This window comes from Hyperolius riggenbachi, chromosome 4, assembly GCF_040937935.1.
Source record: "Hyperolius riggenbachi isolate aHypRig1 chromosome 4, aHypRig1.pri, whole genome shotgun sequence".
Classification (NCBI taxonomy): Eukaryota; Metazoa; Chordata; class Amphibia; order Anura; family Hyperoliidae; genus Hyperolius; species Hyperolius riggenbachi.
The window spans coordinates 419764641-419783555 of record NC_090649.1 but is presented as its reverse complement, the minus strand read 5'-3'; the positions used below and the strand labels follow the sequence as shown (position 1 = coordinate 419783555).

The following is an 18915-nucleotide window of genomic DNA, read 5'->3' as shown; positions in this document are numbered from 1 at the left end:
CTGTCAAGGTTAGAGTTAGGCACCACCAGGGGGGTCTTAGGGTTAGGCACCACTGGGGGGGTCTTACGGTTAGGAACCACCAGAGGAGTCTTAGAGTTAGGCACCACCAGGGGGGTCTTAGGCCCGGTTCACATTAGCGTTCCAGGTCCGGCTTCCCTGGACCCGGAATGCTCCGTACAGAGCGGATGGTGAATGGATACATTGCTAATCAATGTATCCATTCACACTTGTGCGCCGTCCGGATCCGGATCCGATCCGGGAACGCAGCTCCGGGACAGTCCGGCTTTTTTTCCAACATGCGCTATTTTTCAGTCCGTCCCGGTGCGGCTGCGGACCCGGGCCGGATCCTGACCCGAACATGCGGGCAATGCTGTGCAATGGGAAACGGATGTTTCCCATCACACTGGCAATAGGACCGGATGCTTCCAGCACCGGTCCTATGCCACTTGGGGGGCCCGGACTACACGCCGGTATCCCCCATGCTTGCAGTGCCTTTCTGGCACTGCAAAGTATCTAGTTCCGGCTACTTTATTGTAGCCGGAACTGATACATTCCGGATCCGCAACTTGTGCCGCCTTGTGGCCACTGCAGAGACCCGTACGGTCTCTTTGCGGCCCCCCGGATCCGGACCCCCGGACACTTGCGGACTCGAAACGCAAGTGTGAATGGGGCCTTAGGGTTAGGCACCACCAGGGGGGGTCTAGGGGTTAGGGATAGGTACAGAGAGGGTTCTGTGTGTTAACGCTAAATAGCAATAAGGCTTTAACGTTAAATAACAATAAGGCTTTAACGTTAAATAGCGATAAGGGACAAACGGATTAGCAGCAACACCATGCGCCATTATTTGCAGGCGCCATTTTCAGATGGAACTGAATCCGATCGGCACAGTAGGTGGAAACATCCTGGATTTGGGAAAAAATAAAACTCCAACTTCAATGTCACTGATAAAAAAAGAGCCACAAGGGTCCCACAATGGCATATCAAGAAACCACAAAGTAATTCCCTACCATCTTTGTTGAGCTTTATGATCTACATCAAATAGCTATGTAAAACACAAAGAGAAATCGAGAGCCCCAATAGTGCGTTATTGTGATTCAGTTAATAATCAAGTTTAAATGGAAGAATAATACTCACAAAGATGGGTTGCCGGACACAGGCAACCACTAAAAGCGCTTGCGGGGATATTAGGCCTGTCCCCTTTCAGGCTAAGAAGTCGCTCTCCGTAGATAGAATTGGGTAATCACACCCATCCAACCAGTGGATACAATGTCGTTCAAAGATTTTACAGAGGTGCTAATTAGAATAAAATACACTAAAATTTCATAAAATGGGGGGTCTTTGGATGATTTACCACCCCAAAAATCAGACACTAATATTAATATTGATAATCATTAATAATTTATTAATTTTACTCCCACAAATTTTTGCAACACGTTTCACAGGTCTATCGCCCGCTTCCTCAGGCAGTATAAAACAGGAGCACTGAAGTGTCACTGATTCGAGTGTAGCACCTCTGCGAACACCTCTGTGAATTTTATGAAATGTTAGTGTATTTTATTCTAATTGGCGCCTCTGTAAAATCTTTGAACGACATCAAATAGCTGTTCATACTCAGTGGCGTAGCTAAGGAGCTATGGGCCCCAGTGCAAGTAGTACATTGCCCCCCTTCCCAAGCACTCTATACATAACAATACAAAGCACTAAATCCTGCCAAGGACATCCACAGCGTCAGAGGTGCAAGAAGGGCACAGGGAACAGTTTCTACTATTCCGCACATCTATTATTACCAGCACAGGACCAATAAAGTGCTAATACTGCAGTTGAGGGAAGGCCCCTCTGTCCCAAGGGCCCCGGTACGGTTGCAACCTCTGCACCCCTATTGCTACGCCACTGGACATACTGCTTTATAAATACAGACTTAGTCAGGATAAATGTTTATTACAAAACACAAGAAAAGATGCCCCTTCTGGAGACATACCATTGAATAAATCAAGTTGCCAATCCTCGTATGATGCAAAACATACTGTATATTCTGGCGTATAAGACTACTTTTTAACCAAAGAAAATCTTTTCAAAAGTCGTGAGTCGTCTTATACGCCGGGTGTCGTCTTATACGCCGGGTGCTGAAACTTTTGAGCCGGACAGGATAATCTGCGGTTGCCGCATATGGTGGGGGGAGCTCAAAAACATCCGCAGCCTCATCCCCGCCATATGCGGTGAGCGTATGAAAGCAGAAAGGGCAGTGCTGTACAAGTATGGTAGAAGAAAATCCACTCAGCAGGATTCCTGGAAAGAAGTGATGAGGTGAGGGGGCACCTCACTGGGAAGGTGTAAGTGAAGGGTGGAGCAAGCTGCAGACATCCGGGAAGCCCGGGGTATGGAAAAAAAGAGATACAGCAGCGCTGTGCCCAGAGAATTACACCTCTTTCAAGCATGTGACCTGCTCTTGTATCCTATTACCATACCTCCTTCTTTGACTCTCAGATCTTGCTCCTGAGGACTGCAGTGAAGTGGCACAGGCGCGCATGTGTGCGATCTGAGAGGCAGAGGAGGTAATAGTATACAAGTATACAAGGGCAGGCAAGATGGGTGATAGAGGCATGTTTGCACTACTGCTCTGATAGTCTTGGAGGCAGGGATAGCTGACCAATCCAAGCAGGCTTTGTATACAACAACCAGCCAATCGCTGGTAAGGTGCATTGCTTGCTGTGATTGGCTGGTTGTTGTATACTGGGTACCACATACAGTACAGCGCCAGTATCTGTACCTGTTTATACAGAATAGCCCCAGTACATGCAGTACAGTATACAAATGTCCAACAGTCAAGAGGGGTAGTGTTATACGGTGAGTATATCCCAAAATGTATATTTTAACTGGAAAAGTTGGGGGTCGTCTTATACGCCCAGTTGTCTTGTACGCCAGAAAATATGGTATGTAAATTTTATTAAGGACTTATCCAACAACATAAGTTAGCATTAAGGAGGGAGTTTACGATTAGGCATTAACCTCCCTGGCGGTCTATTAAAACCGCCAGGGGGCAGCGCAGCACTTTAAATTCTTTCTTTTTTTTTTTATCATGTAGCTAGCCTAGCGCTAGCTACATGATAGGCGCTGTGCAGCGGCATCCCCCCACCCCCTCCGATCACCTCCGGCGATCAGCGCAAACAGGAAATCCCGTTCAGAACGGGATTTCCTGTTTGGCTTCCCCCGTCGCCAAGGCGACGATCATCATCAACATCATCGACGTCGTGATGTCCCGATCCACCCTTCAGCGCTGCCTGGCGCTGATAGGCCAGGCTGTGCAAGGGGTCTGGGGGGCGGCGTGGCCGGTAGCAGCAAATTGGCACGGAGCGGTGGCGATCAGGAAGTACACGCAGCAAACACGCAGCAAAGTGCTAGCTGTGTGTACAAAAAAAAATTATGCAAATCGGCCAGCAGGGCCTGAGAAATCCTCCTGCATGGCACAGCCCGACCTGAGGAGGTTAGAAAGAAATTAACATTGGGGGGATGCGATGTAATTTAACTTAAAAGGTGAAACTAATATATGAAACAGGAACTCTTTGCAGGTGTTTTGGATTAATTAGATGTCTAGAGTATGACGCTTTGAGCCTAGAATATTGAATATTTTCACAATAGTCTAATGGTCTGAGATTTTGATTTTGGGGTTCTCATAAGGTTTGAAATATTTTGCTTTGCCTGTAATGAGTCTATTTCATATATTAGTTTTACCCTTTAAAGGGACCCTGACCTCAAAAAATAAATGAAAATTGGTACTCACCTGGGGCTTTCTGCAGCCCAACGTAGGTCGGGAGGTCCCTCGGCATCCTCCTGGCTCTTCTCCCGGTCCCTCCACCGCGCCGGGTGTCGGGCTCCCACTTCCTGAACGCTCTTCATCATTACGCTGGCCGCTGCGCGTCATCACGGCGGCCGACGTGACAGTACTGCGGTTAAATCGCGCATGCACAGTACTGTCACACCGGCCGCCTTGATGACGTGCAGCGGACGGCGTAATGACGAAGAGCGTCCTGGTTCAGGGAGTTTGAGCCCATCAACCGGCCCAGGTGTCGGTGGTGCGGTATGCGATGGAGGGATCGGTAGAGGAGACAGGACCACGCCGGGGAACCTCCCGACCTATGGTGGGCTGCGGAAAGCTCCAGGTAAGTACCAATTTTGTTTATATTTAGAGCTCAGAGTCCCTTTAAGTTGACTTACTGAAATAAATGGACTTGGAATAAATACATGGAAATAAATGCACAATATTCTAATTTTTTGAATTTCACCTGTACTTGCTTATTTACCTGAAAATTGTACAGTGAAAATCTGTATCATCTTTTTCATACAATTTGCATTTTTCCAGAAAACCATCATTGATTTGTACTAAGAGATGATAGCTTATACTGGATTGGGCAAGGTTTTGGCACCAATACCCAACACATCTGTTTTGAACCATGCATAGAAATGGCATGCATGAAACAACTGAAACTTTTTGAGGATGTTGCAACATCTAGGCCTTTTTGGAAACAAATAACAACGTAGGTGTATTTTATTTCTCAATCACAGACCTTTGTTGGGAGATCGGGAAATGTATGAAGGTGCTGTACTGCTATATGAGATTTTAGCAGGTTTTGGTTTGCGTTGAGCTAATAAACTTTGTTATCGTTTTATAATAAGTTTTCTCTGCTATAAATATATACCACAGACATCTTTTGGATGGCAATAGCAATTCCAATCCATGGAGGTTGCAGGCACTGCACAAGAGCTTGTGATGATTGCTGAGCACAAGGTGTGCTAATAACAGTTGTCAGGTGTGGCCATTGTTTCATTGTGAGGGTGGCAATATATTTCCACTCTATCATTAATCACCCAGGCCATGTGATGTTTAATGTATCATGTGACCTGCTCAAACCAATAAGGGGCTACCAGGAAGTAAAGAAGACACATTGTTGAATATCACATATTACTGTAATTTCCTTCTCCCTCCTATGTATTGAAATTGTCCCTAGTGGCTCACCGGCTCCCTCCATGATTCAGCACAGACGTGCTGCACACAGTACACCCTCTCTTCCTGACTGAATGTTGCCAGGGCTCAGGTTGAATCACACCAAATAGGTCAGAAATGACCCTGCTTGTAACCAGTACACCATTGATGGATGTATGCCCAAACTACTAACAGGCCTTGACATTGAGCAGACGGAACTGGTTATCACTTCCTCTCAGGTACTTGGATCACATGGATCACAGAAAGGTTATCTCACTTGTACATCTGTACAACAAACCAAAGTAGTGGAGTGCAATAATATTTGCTAAAACCGTTGCAGTCTACCTAGTTGTCCTGTAGGGATTTTTTTTCCTCCATTATAGTTTAGATACCCATTAAATGGCTGCATAGATGAGCTGAATAGCATGCGTTCCCATGGAAAAATGAATGCGGATGGCAAACTCAGTGATTTCTCCATAGCTCATTGTGACACAGCTCCTCTAACAGGGAAACATCAGGACAATGTGCCGCATCTGACGTCCCCCGATGAATAGAGTTCAGGCAGGTGCATCTGTGCCTTACCCCATCAGCTCGTAGCGCTGTCATTGTCACAGATGCAAAAGGGGCAGTCAGGGGACAATAAAAGCTGGACTTTTCATGCAGATTTTTTTATTATTGTTTGTTGTCTTCGATGTATTTGGCTCAGCTATCTGTATGTTGGACCGTACATTGTGTTTATCTCCAGTATCATTTTCTGTCTGTAAACGTATCTGGAAGCTAGAGAGATACACAAGGTGGCCCTTTCAGTATAACTGCATATTATTACAAACTTGCTATTTGGGATTGGGAATAATAAATATAACTAACAATGGGGTTGATGTTTAAATGTTGCTACGGTAACAAGCATTGCTAGGGACATGCATTAGTAACGTTGTTACCATAGCAATGCTCGCATTACTCCAGTACCGCAGGTACTGCTAATAGTCTACCTTGCAGTAACCTGCTGTCAGTAGTAATATTGCCACCCATCAACCCCAATCTCTATTATATAATCACCTACAGTAGTGAAAGGACAGCAACTGCCAGACCTTATGCTGGGTACACACGATGCAATTTCCTGCCCGATGACGGGTGATCGGATGGGAAGTTGTATCGTGTGTACATGTGCAAAGTGCGCCCGATCAATAAAGCGATCGATTTTCCAATTATAAGTGTGCAAAATTGATCACTTTATCGATCAGGAGCCGATCGGACATGTTGGAAATAGTCGCTCGATTCCCACATGTTGCCGGGAAATTGCATCGTGTGTACCCAGCGTTACATGCCATTGAGACAAGGTGCGTAAAGATAAATGAGGGGACAAAGTAAACAAAAAAAATGTAACACTTCAGAAAATGTGACAAATGACACAGACTTGCTTATCACAGTATGTTTCCATCATTGCTTAATTTTCCCATGGCAGATATCAGCTGCATTTTTGGGTGCTATGTTGCTTGTGATGTCATCCCTGAGCTTGGTAATATCCCAGGTATTCCTTTTCTGTCTGAATTTATTTCAGGCCGCAAAAAAAGTGCCTTCTTATCAGTTCAGTGTTTGCAGAAAAGTTTTTATGCCGGGAATACATGGTACCGCTCGATTATGCCACCAGATCGATTCCCCCTCATCCCCGCAGGCGATTCTCTTATCTTCTGCTCATTTTCCTTAACTTTTTCCATTGTCCCGCCTGCGGTATCGAGCGCGGAATCGATCCGACGGGTGATCGGACATGTCGGAAATTATCAATCAAGTGTCTGTATATTCGGGGAAGATTCTTACTTCTGGGCAAAGGTTTCAGCAACGGTTAGCTAGGCAGGGCTTTTTAACCTTTTCCCTAATTGTACCACTTTTATCGCCTGAAAATTTCCAAGTACCATCGGTAGGCCCACACAGTAGATTGGACGCGATTGGGCTTGGCTGTTTCTGCTGGAGCCTGAACGGGGAGCAACTAACACACAACGACAAGGAGAACTTTGGGGCTCCCAGTGCTGGATCCCCTCTAATGAGGAGGAAGGGGGAAGCCTCTTTAGGATCAAAAAACCTCCTTCTCCCCAAGGTAAGTACTCCCCAGGGGCACATTTTTTCTTACAGGTACACTTTAAGAAAACAGGGCATATGGGAGGGGAAAAGTAGGAGGCATTGGTGGGGAAAAAGACCACAATTAGATTGCTAGCCTAGAGATTGCCATTATTGGTAGATAGATTGCCAATATAGGTAGCCTTGCAAGTTCTTCCCCATCCCCCCTCCGCTTAATTATAGGTAGCCTGGCCCCACCACCAGAGAGCTGGGCAGTGAATCACCACAAAGTTCAGCTCCCCCTCACTCCCTCATTGCTGTGCTGCCCTGTGGAATAGTTCATACCTCAGATCATCAGTAAGCCAGCCACAGTGAAGACAGCCAGGAAATTGGTGCCCGGTGACGGCATGTACTGTATACTTCAAATGCAGTAAATGAGCAGTGATGTCACTTTCCGTATCTGCGCCATTGCCTGCCTGTCTCTTCTCCGCTGATCTGAGGTCTGTATGCCGCAGAGCAGCACAGCACGGAGCGAGGGAGGAGGAGCCAAACTTTGTGCAGGCAGGACAGGACAAGGGCAGGTAAGCAAAAAAGTGGCAGGCAAACCTGGTGTGTATGTGTACCACCTGGCCAACAATAAAGTTCTACCAATGGTACACGTACCACAGGTTGAAAAGCCCTAAACTAGACATCTGCCTATTTAGTATTTTCTTTAAAACGTTTGTTCTGATGAAACATATACTTTAAGAATGAATGTTCATGGGACTCCGCTGCAGCCACTCGCTGGAGACACATCACTGTTTATGTGAGTGCAAGGAGGAGCTCTAAGTCCTCGTCAGACTAAGTAAATACACAGTTCTCCTTTCTGCTTGTACAGTTGGGCATGATGCCTTATAACATTTATGATCAGTGGAAGGCGTTGGCTTTTTAACATTGCATTTTTTAGCTGTAGCACTCCCGTCACAAAAAGGTCTAATCCTATAATGACACCCAAAGTTTAGACAAGTTTTCTGGAAGTCTGGGAAAAACAATTGGATAATCAAGAGAAGTTGGAATTGGTATGTGTGCTCCGCTGCAACTGCTCGGCATATAGGCAGGAGAGTAGAGGACTTGGTCTTTTTCATTTTTGGATTATTCTTTCATGACATAAATCAATTTTTCCTGTGATGTATTCAACCATTTTCACAAATATATACAGGTAGTCCCCGACTTACGAACGCCCGACTTACGAACGACCCGAACAGTATGGATTCAGTGTTTCCATGGGAACAAGCCGAAAAAAAAGTTTTCAAATTGGACTTGTAGTTTCTGAGAAAATCGATTTTAAAAAATTCTAAGAAAAAATGGCTTTTAAACTTGTATAAGCTGGTACAGAGGGCAGATGTGACACAGAGGGGGGGGCACTGGAGGAACGGGGGGCACATAGGAGGTACAGGGGACAGAGATAGCACATTGTTCCGACTTAAGAACAGATTCAGGTTAAGAACGAACCTACAGTCCCTATCTTGTTCGTTAACCGGGGACTACCTATATTTCAGTCTTTTGACCTTTCAATTTACAGGATATACCGTATCTTTTTCTTTTGTCTAATTGACTTTTTCACTATTTTTTTGTTAATCTATAAATAAAGTTCTATTTATTTAAAAAAAAGTATTACATTTATGAAAAAAAATACAAAATATGTGAAAGTGCAGCACATATATGCAAAAAACTGGTGAGTGTGCACATCTGCAGATGTATAAAGAAAAGGACAAAGGGAGTGCACAGCCATGCAGAGCTAAAAACAGTACAAATACTTTATTTTAAAACAGCATACAAATTGCATTAACACAGCATACAAATTGCATTAAAGTAAAATTGAAAAGAGGAAAAAAATAGATACTCACCTATGGAGAGGCAAGGCCCATGGAGCTTTCCCGATGCTTTCTCTGTGCCATTGGTCCACCCGTTACTTGACCAACTGGTTGAACATGGCTTCAGGAGTTCTCCTGAAGGCTTTGGAAGTACTCATGTCCCCAAGTAGTTCCAAAAGACCATGCACAGGACGTTATTGCGGAAGGCAACGCGAGCAAGGATACACGTTGCCAGGGCTGCACAGGCGCAGTAGCCTGCCGACTCTGAGTCTGCGAAAACGAAACTAACCCGCGGCTGGGGAACGGAGCATCAGTGAGTGTCTGCGCTGGCGCAGGATGGCTGCAGGGGGCTGTTAGAAGTCCCAGGTAAGTGAAACCCTTTTTTTCAGGTGACTTAAGGATCGCTTTAAGCTAACTTTTGATGGAAATTTCTTCCATAGAGCACAAAAGGCATAACGGTTGAAGTAGCCAAAAAGAGCTAAACTCCTATCAGCACTTCTTCTTGGGTCCAAATATCTTCTTGGAGTTTTGGTTTAGCTCTTGAACCACAGAAAAAGGTCAGCATTGCTTTAGATGTGTCAAAGAGGAAGCCCTGTAGCTTAGTATTATTAGATATTTTTTCCATTATTTATGGGAATCTTTAAGTTGCTGTTCGAGTGTCCCGTTTCCTTATATCTGATACTAGTTGCCCTCTTTGCATCTTTAGAAAATACCAGGTCAAAGCAATGCGCTGCTAGCTTCACCTCTGTGTGTTGTCTCTGTTTCTTAACTTCTGTGTCTGAGATATGTCCTTTGAGCTTACAGAAAACAGAAAAAAATAACAGTCAGTTGGAAGGAAGAGAAAGGAAAGAATACTACAATTCAACATCGACATTTTCTGAGCTCCACTGAGGTCGAGCAGTTGGAATCATGGCAGGCCAAAATCTCATCATGGTCACTTATTGACAAATACAGTATACCATATTTGTTTTATGCAACAGTGGAAAGAAGCGGGCATAAATAAAAAAAAGAAAGAAAGTCTGAAAAACTCTCAATTCATGAGTAGATGATTGGAGTAGATGATGGAAACACTGAGGGACAAATGTCTGTTATACTCATTTATTTTTCATTTCATCAATTTCATCATGGAGATTTTGAGACCATAAATACAGCGAGATCTGACAGGCTTTAAAGGGACTCCGAGCAGTGCATAAACTATGGAAAGATGCATATCATTTTAAAGCTCTCTTTCTCCTCTTTCCAATGATATATAAATATAAACTGCCACCCTACGCCTTTTAGTTTTTGCTATTTTCGCGATTTAAATTGCCGTGGTCGCGATTGCGAGCGCGAAAATAGAGAAAACTAAAAGGCGTAGGGCGACGATTTAGGGGTCGTCAGAAAGAGGAGAAAGAGAGCTTTAAAATGATATCCATCTTTCCATAGTTACTTGTATTACACAGGGCGACTTTTTCTCAAAGTCAGCAGCTCCATTCAGCAGAAAAAGTCGTTATTTCTTATAAAACGAAAAAAGTATGCAATTTACGAGTAACATGAAATCCTACACAAGTGTTTTACACGAAAATTCATCCAGAAAAGCACTAGTAATTACAAAATTTTCATAATTAAAAAAATGTCACCCTTAAAACAATCGTAATTGCGAAAAATCATGTATGTTCGTAATTACACAACATGTCACTTAAAGTCGATCCGAGATAAACTTTTACTCATTGCATAATTGTGTTCCTTTCATATAGTTTATAGGGCATTCCTCAAGCAAAATACTTTTTTGTTTTTGTTTTAATACTCTAATTCCCTATAAACTAAACAAGCCTCGCCCACAGCTTTCCAGTGCCTTGGTATTCTTAGATGCATGTAGCAAGGGCTTATGGGAGCTCAGTCTGGGCAAAAGGAGGAGGAGGTTACTAGCCATAGATTTCAGAGGCAGAGGTGAGGAGGGAGGAGGAGACTGAGGGCTGGAGATGCTATCAGCTTGTGTAATGTGACAAACAGAACATGGCTGCCCTCATTGTATCACAGGAATAAATAATCATAAACTGTTGAAGCTGTTTGCAGCTAGATTTGCTGTGTAAACTATCTAAACTTTAGATAAGATATATAGGCAAGTTACTTGTTATAGTTAGTTTTTCATCTCGGATCAGCTTTAATATTTTCATAATTGTGATTTTTCCACTACGATTGTAATTATGAAAATAAATAACATGAAATTTATCAAAATCGTAATTACCACATTAGGATCATCACATTTTACCTCTGTTGGTGTTGCATTACAGGGATTTCTGACACATACAAAGGTGTTTGGAATGTGTTTTTCCCTCATATATGTTATTTACCCAATTCAAGAGGATGAGCAGAAGGGCTTTGTGAAACTGCCCATACATTTTGACATGGGCCACTTACCAACACCCCACCCTATTGTTATCGCTGTCTTGATGGCTAAAGGCGCGTACACACGCCGTATTTTTACAAACGACGGGTCCGTCAGACCCTTCCGCCGAGGGGATCAGTCAAAAACAGTCTGCCGACAGCTTTGTACACACGTGCAACTGTCAGCAGAAAGTCCGACCCGCGGGAGGGTCCGACGGACCCGTTGTTTGTAAAGATACGGCGTGTGTTCGCGCCTTATCCCTAACTGCGCATCGAGTCCACTGATGCTCGACTTTCATATTCATGTATAATGCCTGGTACAAACCGTGCAATTACCCGTCAGATAGACGTTTCAAATTGATTATTTCCATCAGGTCCGATCTGATTTCCGATTGTTTTTCTGATGGATTTTCCAATCACTTCTATACAAAATCGACCACAAAAATGATCAGAAATCAGATCGGAAATTATCTGTTCGATGGTCTATCTGACGGGAAATTGCAAGGTTGTGGAATAGGCATAAGATTTAAATAATATACATCCCATAGACTGGAGTAGAGACTTGTTATGGAACCGATCTCCTAAAAGTAGATGTCCAGTTTCATGTGTCTAATATCATTCAATTGTTATACTGTATATCCATTTGTATTTGATTCTATTTGTACTGTGATTAACAACAACCACTAATGTATGTTATGGTTGTTGTTCTTTAAGTAACCAAATGTTATTTGTGCAAAATTTTATATGTATATGTTAATAAAGTGATTATTTTTATTCTTTTAATATACCCCTGAAGCCCAGTCTGTCTAAGGTTTCGTACACATGTGTAATTAAAGTCAGCTGAAGTGGCCGATAACAAGCATCTCAGCTGATAATCAGGTGTGTGTACGGCAGCCCAGACCCCCGATCCCCAACCCACAAGAGATCTGCCTGGGGACCAACTCACTTGACGGATGACCAACTTCTTTGAGGACACCGCTCCCCTGCTTGCCGCATGATGTCAAGCATGCTCCACTCCTTCATCCCACCGCCCCCCCTTCCCCCACATAGCTAAAGCACATGTTGGTATCTTCATAGCTGACACATGTCTGTACAGGCTGCCCCAGCGATGTCGCCCAAGGGGATTGGGTCCTGATCCCTGACAGGCAACACAGATCACAGGTGTGCACGCACCTTAGGGTAGACTTTTCTTCACCTATCCTCTTAAAGTTCAACAATCTGACGATGCTGACCCAAGCCCGTAATGCAGTTATTTCAGTTTTACTTTTGCCAAAAAGGAAGCATATTTTCTAAATTAACAAATGGTATTTCTATCAGTGCCAGGAGTTGTGTATTAAGTTTAAAAAAAAAAAGAATCCTTTCAAATATCTTTTGCTTTGGCCCTAATCGGGACCTGCCACAGAATTATCTTTTAGATTATAAATTCATACGAGAAAGCCCCACCATCGTTTCTACTTATTGCCGAACAGGTTCTGCCACAACAGTGCATATTAGGCATGAACGTATATTGTGTATGAACTATGACAGTATTTTTGTAAATATTTCAATCAGTATTTCTTTATATGTGCGGTAGCAGTGCAAACAAAAATGGCACTGTGTATGCTATTAATAAAAATATCAATAATGAATTAGCAAACAGATATCTTGAGATTACTGGAAAAAAGGAAGGAATATTTAAAGGGAAGGTTCAAGCAAAATAAAAAAATGAGTTTCACTTACCTGGGGCTTCTACCAGCCCCATGCAGCTATCCTGTGCCCTCGTAGTCACTCACTGCTGCTCCAGTCCCCCGCTGGCAGCTTGCCGACCTCGGAGGTCGGCGGTCCGCATTGCGTACATTTTTACGCATTCCTGCTAGTGCAGGAACATTAACACATACATTTTTACGCATTACTGGTTTAACGCGTAAAAATGTATGTGTTAATGTTCCTGCACTAGCGGGAATGCGTAAAAATGTACACAATGCGGACCGCCAACCTCCGAGGTTCGGCAAGCTGTCAGCGGGGGACTGGAGCAGCAGTGAGTGACTACGAGGGCACAGGATGGCTGCATGGGGCTAGTAGAAGCCCCAGGTAAGTGAAACTAATTTTTTTATTTTGCTTGAACCTTCCCTTTAACCATTTGAATGTGTCAAGAGATTTGAAAATGGTGCAGAAGGAACTTTGCTAACTTTAAATATTTCACAGGCTGTGTGGCTTGCCCCCTTTATAGTTAGCAAAGTTCTTAATCGGGACCTGCCACAGAATTATGTTTTAGATTATAAGTTCATGAGAGAGAGAGAGAGAGAGAGAGAGAGAGAGAGTGAAATTCGAAAGGGGGTTTTGCCATTTGAAGAGACTTTTGGAAGCATTTTAAGCCATTTCCAGGTCACTTCCGGTTTTCTATCCGGATATCCGAATCCGGCCGGATATCCAGGATATTGGGTTCGGATATCAGAGTTTACTCGGATACCAAAAAGTTTGGATTCGGATATCCGAATCGGATCCGGATATCTGGGTACCCGGATTCGGATCAATTCGGATTTTGAAAAGGGCTATCTGAGCAACCCTGAAAATCAGTGCCACCAAGAGCATGACAGATCAACGATGCGACCAATTTCAGTCGCATGTATCAATCGGACCTGCTGCAAGATGTAGGGCCGACATGCTCAATCAGGTGCATGGCGGTAACGATGTGCGATATCGGTATGAGCGATGAACGTGACGAAATCTCAGACGCTGTCCCCCCCAGTGTAAAATGTGCCCCCCGGTTGCCCTGTGCATGCATACTTTACCTGGTGGTCTCTGCCACTGGCTCCATCCTCCGTCCACATACATGTGTGCCATGTGGTTATGGGCATATACATGGGCACGTGTGTGATTTCACACAGCGCATCGCCAGTGGCGGACACTGACAGGTAAAGTATGCTGCACGGGGTACAGGGGGGCACATTTTCCACCACTCTCACCAACCAATGACACTCTGGAGACCATCTCATTTAAGATGAGAGTCAGCCACTCCCCTTATTCCAGTGCATGAAAGTGATACATTGTCATTCATAATTTTGCTCAGCTAGTGTTCTGTGTGCCCATAATATTCCACCATAATGAGATCAATGTCAAGAATAATATCTATGAGGCTTTGATGTATTGTAAAATAGTCAGTGTACAGCTTTATCAAAAACACCATAAAAATAACTCAACACGCAGCCATTAATGTGTAAACCACTGGCAAGAAAAGTGAGTACACCCCTAAGTGAAGAATGTCACAATATTACTTAAATGTCATTATTTTGTGTGCCCACCATTATTTTCCAGCATTGCCTTAACTCTCGTGGGCAGGGAGGTCACTAGAGCTTCACAGGTTGCCACTGGAATACTCACCCACTCTTCCATGATGAAGCTGGTGGATGTTAGACACTCTGCCCTTCTCTACCTTCTATTTGGGGATGCCACAGAGATGCTCATTAGAGTCTGGAGACATGCTGAGTTGGTGTAGTCAGGTAGTGCATTGTAGCTCTGGGTCCCCGGTTCAAAACACAGCCAGAGCACTATCTGCACAGAGATTGTATGCTCTCCCCATGTTTGCTTGGCTTTCTTCCTGGCACTCCGGTTTCCTCCAACATCTCCAAAATATACAGATAAATTAATTGGCTTCCCCGTAAACTGGCCCTATACTACGATGGGCGTATGACTATGGTAAGGTTTAGATTGTGAGCCGCTTTGAGGGATGATTACTGACAAGACAATATACTTTGTACATCGCTGCAGAAGATGTCAGCGCTATATAAATACTAAATAATAATAATAATGCTTGGCCAACACAGCACCTTTACCCTTAATTTCTTTAGCACGGCAGTGGTTGTCTTGGAGGTGCGTTTGGGGTCGTAATCATGTTAGAAGCTATTGGAGACCCTGTATACAGTATATGTGTGTGTATATATTATCATTTTATATATATATATATATATATATATATATATATATATATATATATATATATATATATACAGTATATACACACACACTGTATATGGTTGCTGGTCTGGTATTCCTCAGCACTCAGATCAGTAAACTGTTGTAAACCTGATTGCGGTTTCAGTTGTATTTGCAGTCTATCAGCTTCAGAAAGAGCTTCTGTAACCAATACTCATTTATTAATTTATGATTAATAGTGAAGAAATAATCTGTGTGTGGAAAAGGTTAGATAGAAATCTGAGTTTCTACCAACCAACTCTGAGGTTGATCTGAAAAGCAAACAGAGAACTACTGCTATTATAAAGTGATTTATTTCTCCCAGTCTTACACACGGCCATAAAGCAGATCCTTACATCTGACAGGACATCATTCTCTGATATTTATGTATTTCTAGTAGTCCACACAGTGTGATCTGCCCTCTGTCACTTTATTTCCTGTCACACTACATGTCAGTAAAATGGATGTTCTGAGTTTCACAGGAAAACTAAACCAGCTACATGTGAATTCTATGAAAAAAAATAAAAATAAAAGCAAACCATCTACTAAAGTCTAGTGAAGCAAGAGAGAAAGAGAGACCGTAACCAAGAATTGAACTTCATTCCAATCAGTAGCTGATACCCCCTTTCCCATGAGAAATCTATTCCTTTTCTCAAATAGATCATCAGGGGACTCTGTATGGCTGATATTGTGCTGAAACCCCTCCCACAGTGTGATGTCAGCAGCTCACAGCACTGAGGTACTGACATCACACTGTGGGAGCCTTATTGCATATTGGGAAATAACAGCTGTTTTCAACTGCCAAAATAGCAAGCAGCATCTCCTTCCACTGACATCACCTGGCAGCAGTAAAAATGTCACCATTTGATTAATGTCAAAATGTAAATCAGGGAGAGGAAATATTTTACAAAGGGCAAACACTGACTAAATCATTTATACATAATTATTGCACAAATTAAGCACTTTTGTCATTATGTTATTTTCACTGAAGTTCCTCTTTAACCTTCCTCGCAGTCAATTAAATCCGCCAGGGAGGCAGCGCAGCACTATTTACAAAATTTTTTTTTAATCAGGTAGCTAGCTTATCGCTAGCTACATGATAGCCGCAGAGCAGCGGCATCCCCCTACCCTCTCCGATCCCCTCCGGCGATCAGGCACATCAGGAAATCCCGTTCTAAACGGGATTTCCATGAGGGCTTCCCCCGTCGCCATGGTGACGGGCGCGATGACGATGTTTTGACAAAGGAAGTCCCGATCCACCCCTCAGCGCTGCCTGGCACTGATTGGCCAGGCAGCACATGGGGTCTCGGGGGGGCACCCTCTAACGCGGCAGGTAGCGGCGAATCGGCGCGGAGTGCGGCAATCGTAAGTAACACGCAGCTAGCAAAGTGCTAGCTGTGTGTATAAAAAAAAATCAGCGGGGCCTGAGAAATCCTCCACAGCGGCTTACCCCGTGTACAGCACGTGGTTACCGCTAAGGAGGTTAAAGGACCACCCCAGCAAAAAAAATCTGACAGGACTGACAGGTTTTGGACTAGTTCATCTCCTTATGGGGGGATTCTCATGTTTTTCTTTGCTTTCTAAAGCATTTCCTGAACAGCAGTTGGTAAGTCTAACTGCCAAAATAGTGAGTATGGAGTCTGGCTGGTATCATATTATTTTGGCAGTAAAACTGCCATGCAAGAAATGTTTTTGAAAACAAAGAAAACCCTGAGAATCACCCATGAGGAGATGGACTAGTCCAAAACCTGTTGGTTCTATTCAGATTTTAACTGCTTACTTTTTTCACTGGAGTGGTCCTTTAAACGACAACTGTAACCAATGAAAATATCTAAGAAGAAGAAAGCTTCTGGATCCTTGTTCCTCTCTGCTTTCCCTCATCCCACCAGCACTCAGTGTAGCTAAAGTTAGTATCTAATTTCGGTGGTTACAGTTGTTCCTTAAATGTTACATATAGCAGAATGTAGTTAATTTTTCAGGATACCCCCTTTTACGTTAATCATCCTGGTTTCAGTATCAGAAACACTTCCTATATTTGTGTATTGCTGTATATTGGTATGTAACTCCGCCTTTCCAGTGATGTCACAGCCTGAACTGTTTAGCTATGTGGAATTCTTCTTCTAGAGCATTCTGGGTGACCAGGTGTTATTTCTGCTGGCTTCAGAACACAGTATACCAACATTACACGGTAATGCACTTCGCCAGCAGTAAAGCTGTCACCACCTGTAACAAGTTTCAGAATGTAAATCGGGGAGAGGAAAGTTTTTACAATAGGCAAACGCTGACTAAATAATGCATAAATTAATGTTGTAAAAAAAAATGTAATTCATTACGTTATTTTCAGTAAAGTTCCTTTTTCACATTCAAATAGAAAAACTTCATTTACAGCTAGAGCCATATGTTACAGCCTAATAAAGGCCAGGCTTCCTATTACAGAAGGGCCTCCTTATATGGTCATTATTCTGCGTCTTCTGGCGCAGTTTCCACCGTGGCTTTGTGTACTGTGGCAATAGAGATGGAATTATTTGTCACAGTGGCCACTGACCAGACACAGACCTTATAATGATGTATTATGATAACAGTGTCATTTTATTGGGAGTCCCTTCATCCTGTGTGCAGTTCCCACATCTTCCAGTGTCACATCTCTGCAGACGTAATACACGTTCTTCCCTCAGTCTCTCTCTTCAGAATACCTATATCAGGTAACTGAAAGAAAAAAACACTCAGATGAGAAGGTGAACAAAGATACGGATTATAATTAACAGGACAGATATTACAAGTTGCTTGAATTTGATTATCAACATATTGTCACTTTCCTTTGAGTATTAACATATTGTTGTTATTGCTATCATTATTCAGAAAGCAAGCATCTGATTTGTACTCTAGCACTCCTCAAAGGGAACTGAAAACAAGTGGGGTATAGAGGCTGCCATATTTATTTCCTTTTAACCTCTTGAGGACCGCGGTCTTAAACCCACCTAGTGACTGACCAGGCCATTTTTTTACAGAATAGGCCACTGCAGCTTTAAGGGCTCACTGCAGGGCCGTACAACTCAGCACACAAGTGATCCCCCCCCCTTTTCTGCCCACCAACAGAGCTTTCTGTTGGTGGGCTTTGATCACTCCCAGGATGTTTATTTGTTTCCTTCTTTTATTAATAAATTTTGCTTTTTTAAAAAAAAAAAAAAAAAACGCCCTTCCTCCCCCCGCCAGCCAATCAGCGCGATTGGCTGTCATAGGCTTCAGCCTATGACAGCGGATCGCTTCCCTGCCTCCAGAGGGGACAGCCGTGTCACACGGCTGTCCCCAATACAACGCTGCCTTAGATCGCAGCGCTGTACAGTGTTATTAGACGGTGGTCTCTATGCCCCTTTGTGCTCCCCTTTTGTCCTTCTCTATGCTCCTTTGTGTCCCCGTGTCCTCCATTTGTCCCCCAGTGTCCCCCTCTGCATGAGCATAGTACACAGTACAACCCAACATTGCGGCCGGTTGGAGGCTCGTATTGGCAGGTGTTCACAAATCAGGAACTCTCTGCATTTGGATTATAAGACGCAGTGACTTTTTTCCCTAACTTTTGGAGGAGAAAAAGTGAGTCTTAGGCCCCATTCACACCTAAAACCGCAGAACGTTTTGTGGGAGTGATTTTTCTGCGATTAACGTGGAAAAATCACTGGACCCTGCAGCATTTTGGGAGCGATCGCGATTAGCGGTGCT

General features: G+C 43.5%; 1 long non-coding RNA gene across 2 annotated transcripts in view; it reads right to left on the bottom strand.

Moving 5' to 3' along the window:
- The window catches only part of LOC137570907 (uncharacterized), a 478469-nt gene that overhangs the window by 398638 nt on the left and 60916 nt on the right, over positions 1-18915 (bottom strand). Inside the window, exon 2 of one of the 2 annotated variants that reach the window (XR_011031230.1) lies at positions 15500-17907. The exons of the other annotated variant lie outside the window; for it this stretch is intronic. This is a non-coding gene — a long non-coding RNA (uncharacterized lncRNA). Of the gene's footprint in view, positions 1-15499; positions 17908-18915 lie in introns of those variants that run through there. 2 annotated transcript variants of the gene reach the window in all.